We start from the raw sequence: 5793 nt of genomic DNA, 5'->3' as shown, positions 1-5793 counted from the left end.
AGTCTCCAAGGTCTCCAGAGGGCACATCTAGTCCAGACCCCTGCCTGAGGCAGGATCCTTCCTATCCAAACCATCCCAGACAAATGCACGGTTCAGCCTCTTAGTGAACGACGCGCTACTGACCCCACGTACGGTGCAACCACCCGATGGCCCCACCTCTGCAGAGCCCAAGCCCCTCAAGTGCTGGTGAGTCACTCCTCGAAGGACCCTGGTGGGGGGACCCGTCATTTCTCAGCTAGAGAAGGGAGGTCCTGGGATTGAGTGATGTGTGCGGCATCGCAGAGGCAGCGCCAGCGCCTGGGTTTGGGCACAGATCCCCGCCCAGACCCTGGGTTGCACTGACACACACAACCACTTGGTGCTTTGGGAGCTCACGGGCTTTACATGTGAACCCATATGCCCAAAGGAGACCAGAGCACCTTCCTTGCTGCGCCCCTTGAGGGACTCCACCATATCACGAACCCCATTTCAGGGGGAGCCACCAGGCAGCACTTGCAAGCGGTTGGGGGTCTTCCTCCTGCATGCACCCTTCTCTGTGCCCAAGGGCTCGGGCTCGGGAGCTGGGGCCCTAGCTCGGAGTTTGCAATAGGAACGACTCCAGCCATGGCTGGTGGCACAGTCCTGACGGACCCGGGGCAGGGAGCAGAGGGCAGAGGCAGGGGACGAGGCCCTGCCACAGGGGCCCGGTCGTCAAAAACGTGCTGACACCGGATACTTTGCTAATTCCTCCCCTGGGCCCCAGGGCCGAGCCGGGACGTGAAGCACAGACTGGGGCCAAGCCAAGGACAACAGCCGCCGAGTCGGACCCGCATGGCGGCAGGAGGCGAGGGCAGGGGAGAGGAGAGGCCGGAGGCCGGGCGCGGGTCCTGGAGCACTTCATCATAGATGCATTAAGCAGGGAGGTTTCCCCTGGCGCCTTGCAGCCGGGACGGGCCCGCGGGGCCAAGGAACAGAAACAAGCAGGGAGCCAAAGGCCACGCGGCCGCTTGCTCTCTTGCTGCCCGCAGCTATTGCTCCCCTTCTTGGGCGGCCGGCCGGCCGGCCCTGCGCAGCAAACATCTCCTTGCTTGGGACAAGCTCGGGCGGACCCTGCCTGCTAATTCGGGGGCTGCTGGCCATGCAATGGCTCCTTCAGGCAGCAGAGATACGACTGCCTGCAAGACACTGGCTTGACCGGAGGCGGGACCCCCTGTCCCACCTGGCTCTAGCACAGCCTCCTGCAGCATCTCTCCCCAGGCCAGTGGAAGCAGGCAGAGCCTGGGTCCGCTCTGCTCCCACGTGGTTGCACGGGGCGAGTTTCTGTGGAGCTGGGCAGAGGGGCAAGGAGCCGAGTTTTTGGGGGCTTCCAGATGCAACAAGCCTGAGCTGGTCGCTGGGACCTAGCGCAGAACCCAGACTGGCTGAGGGGTATGGGCCGGGGGGGCCCAGGCTGGTCTCCCATGGAAAGCAGAGGAGGAATTAAGGTTTAAGACAGGAGAAGAAGGGGCTGTTCCCCGTAAGACTCCAGGATGTCCCCCCTCCCCGGCCCCCCTTTGTGGGACTTCTTATTTATTGCAGATTTGCAGCTCCCTTTCCCAGACCAAAGTGTGCATGTGAGCTCCTCCCCATCGCAGCCCCGGTCCCAGGACCTCTGCCCTGCCGCCCCATCCGGGCCGTTTCCCAAGGGCTTCGGGGACGTGCTCTCTCACCTCTGCCTGCCAGCAGCTTGTGAAGCGAGTGCAAGTGCTGCCCGGAGGCTGGGGCTGTGGACAGCTGGGGGTTGGGGCCACTGGTGCTTTGCTTTGGGTCTGAGCAAGGCTGCAGCCTGAGCTGTAACCCGCCCCCCCTCCGAGCATCGTACTCCCTGCTGAGACACCAGCACGCCCCCAGCTTCCCAAGGAGACTCTAGATCCGTGGTTTTTAACTTTTTTAGGCTCAAGCCCCGCTTGGAAAAGGCCAGCTCTTACTTTTCACTCCGTTGTTGACTACAGGAAAACAACAGCGCAATTCTCCTGTTGCAAAGGGCTCAGGGAGACCAGGACAGCGCAGCATCTGCATCACACACTGGGGTCTTATTTGAAATACCTGGATTTATCTTATGAATCCTACGCGTGCCCCTAACAGTGCTAGCATTGCAGAGTACCCCACAGTACCCTTGACAGGATCTCAGGACACCCCAGGGTGCCACAGCACCTGGTTGAGGAGCACTGATCTAGGCCCTTCCCCAGCACGTGCGATGCAGCCCAGGCCCCCAGTGCCCTTCCCGAGAGCACGCCCAGAGCCGGAGGCATCGCATTGCACATCTAGCTCTTCTGCAAGCCTTTTTTCTCAGGCCCCAAATGCCTCCCAGGAGGGTGTGGATGAGCCTGCACTAATACAGCCCCAGGCAGGGCTACGTGGCCAGTCCTGCCCTAGAACAGCCCCCAGGAATCGCCAGGGGAATGAAAGGAAAGATTTTCCTTGCTGGAAATAGAGCCAGGTGCATGCTAGCAACCCCCCCAGGAGAGACTGCAGCTGGTGCTCACCGAGTGCAAACGCCAGCTCTACCAGGGTGAACACGTGCCAGGTCTCAACACTGCCACCCTGCTTGCACACCTGACAGTGCAAACATTGCATGGCATCCCACAGCACCCTGGGAAGGATCTCCAGACTTTCATTTCAACCTCTCCTTGGTTTCAGCCATGGAATAATTAGCTCCTGCCTGCATTTAACATCTGCTTTGATGTCTGCCAGAGTCCAGGTCTCGTTTATTGATGCCAGCTTGGGTAAGAGGTGCCTTGGCTTTGCATAGCTACATTCATACAAAGCTGTCCCAGCTCTGCTGAGTTGTGGCATGTAGACAGGTGAGAGAAATCTGGATGTGCATCTATAAGCATCTGCCTCCCTGCCCATTTGCTGCAGATTATGAGGTCCCCTTGCTCTGCTCTGCTCCACTAACTGCTACTGGATGGTAGGGAGACAAGCACTAGCCATCTAGATATGCATCTCTGCAGAAATCTGCTTCAGCCTTCAAACTGCTGCCTATCATGAAGCTCTCCCCCTCTCTGCTAAGCGCTGTAAGAAGGTATGTAGACAGCAAGAGACTGGAATAGGTAGCTGTTCCTGCAAGAATCTGCCTAAAGGATAATCTGCCCTCGCTAGCTCGTGCATTACTCTCCTATAGGAGAGGGGAGGTGGGAAACAGCAGCTTTTTATACCTGCATAGGCTGATCTTTGACCTTTGGCCCCGGGACAGGTGGTTTGAAAGGGGCATGGCCATTTAGGTTGCAATTGGTTAAATGAACAGGACAGAGTTTTGCTCAGTTATTTTTTGCAAGGAGCAGTGCTGGAGCATATGCCTAGAAAATGGGGGTTCATTTTTTGGCAAGGAGCGAGATTTTAATTTGGGGGAGCAGGGGACTGGGTAATTTCCTCTATAAAAGGTTGGGGCTGAGCCCCTGGGAAGGTTTTTTCTGATCAATTAGAGCAGCTGGGTATGGGCTTAGGGATGCTTTAGGGGCTGATACTAAAGCAGGGATAAGTGCAGAGCTGTTGGAGCAGGGTGGCAGGGCTGAGAGATCGGGCACGTGCCCACCCTGCTAGAGCCGGCTGCGGGGGGGTTTGCCCCTGTGGCACTTGCCATCCGTGCTCATCAGTGAGATGAGTGTGTCGGGCCTGGCTGCACACAGCCTGCTGGCTTCCAGCTGCTCCTAAGCCATGAAACCGGGAGCCCCACTAGAAGATTCACAAGCTACGTAAAGGGATAGGACCTTACTCCCAAACGATGCTTCACACGGCAGCTTCCCGATACCTCGCTCTCCTTGTTGCTGAATAAGCCGGTACACCACGCGGCAATAAAATACAGCTCCTTGACCTCTCTGCAGCTCCCGGCAAAGCCCCCGGGTGACGGGGTGCAATCACCAGGCTGTAGGTTGCACGTGTCTGAGCAGACCTGCTCTCCTGGAAGTAATCGTAGAAATCACCGAAGGGGAGGACTGGAAGGGGCCTACAGTGGTCCCATCTCCAGCCCCTGCCTGAAGCAGGGTCATCCCTACCCAGACCAACCCACTGTCTAACCTACCAGCACAACTACAGTCAAGCCTGGCACCACAGCACAGCACAGCACAGCACCCTGACCCGACACAAGTAAAGCAGGGGGACCACAGCAGCAAACGTCCTGCGGCAAAAAAGGGTGTTAATGCATGCTTAAGAGGTCGCAGGAAAAGGCAAGCCTCCCCCAGTCTGCACCAATCTGACCATGGGGTAAAATCCCTTCCTGCCCCCGGTGCAGCATTGGTCTGAGCCTGAGCACAGGGGCAAGACCCTCCCGCCAGGGCCCTGCGGGTTGGATGCAGCAGGAGCACTGGCACAGCCCAGGCCCATCCCTAGCGCCCAGCACTTCCGAGGGAGACCTGACTCCTGTATCAGCAGAAGGGGGAAAAATTCCTTCCCAGTCTCGTGTGGCAGCCAGCAAAGCCCAGACGCCTGGGAAGCCCCCGTGGTAGAATACAGGCATCCTATACGATCCCTGACCAGTGCCTGTCCAGCCCCTTCACGAACACCTCCGATGATGGAGAGTCGGCACCTCCCCTGGCATCTATCCCACTGCCTCCCTCTTCCAGCGGTGAAGAAGTTTTTTTTCCGGATATCCAAACTAAATTCACTTTGCTGCAACTTCAAGTCATTGGTCCGTGTCCTCGTCTCCGCAGAACGAGAGAAGAGGCGCTTTCCCTTCTCTCTATGGCAGCCCTGCAAGTATTTGCAGACTGCTACGTGTCCCCACTAAGCGTCTTTTCCACCAGCTGAACGTGCCCAGCTCCTCCATGCTCTCCTTGCGTGACTTGCTTCCCAAGCCTGTGCTCATCTTTGTTGCCTGCCTCTGGATCCCCTCCAACTGCTCCACGTCCTTTGTAAAATGTGGAGCCCACAATTGCATGCAGTATCGGGATGAGGCCTAACCAGTGCTGAACAGAGGCACTGTCACCTCCTGTGTCTTGCACCTACCGCTCCTAATTGCTGCAGCCCCGAATCGCGTTGGTCCTCTGTGCAGCTGCAGACTTGTACCAAGCCTGCCCTCTGCCAAGCGCCCAGACCCTTCTCCGCCCTGCTGCCATCCAGCCAGGGCCACCCTTTTGGCTTTGTGTTTTTGATCCTCCACCCCAAGGGACAGCACTTTGCATTTACTCCTGTCCTTCAGGCTCCTCCTGGCTACAGGAATCCCCCTGAGCCCAATTTTTTTTTCTTTTTTTGTGGAAAAATGTGTCATATATATATATATATATATATATATACGGTGTATAGAGATAACTTATATATATATATATATATGTATGTATATATGTGTATGTATGTGTGTGTATGTATATGTATGTGTATATATGTATGTATGTGTATATAGAAGTTATATCTATACACCTTCCAGCACACTTTTCTTCCCATACCTTAACTCACCCAACAAAACCCATAAGCCCGTTCCAATTCACGCACCCCCTGAGCCCAATTGCTGCAGTTGATTGTAGCTAAGGAAGAAGCCGCCTGCTCTGAACCTATGTGTGTGTATGTATATGTATGTGTATATATGTATGTATGTGTATATAGAAGTTATATCTATACACCTTCCAGCACACTTTTCTTCCCATACCTTAACTCACCCAACAAAACCCATAAGCCCGTTCCAATTCACGCACCCCCTGAGCCCAATTGCTGCAGTTGATTGTAGCTAAGGAAGAAGCCGCCTGCTCTGAACCAGGCTCGGGGGGTGTGAAATGCAGCAGCCCATCTGCCCACCCCCCTGGACTGCTGCGAGCTCCCCCGGCAGTGCCCTGCTCCCCAGAC

The sequence above is a fragment of the Alligator sinensis genome, unplaced genomic scaffold, assembly GCF_000455745.1.
Source record: "Alligator sinensis unplaced genomic scaffold, ASM45574v1 scaffold1032_1, whole genome shotgun sequence".
NCBI classification, from domain to species: Eukaryota; Metazoa; Chordata; order Crocodylia; family Alligatoridae; genus Alligator; species Alligator sinensis.
This window is presented reverse-complemented; position numbering follows the sequence as displayed.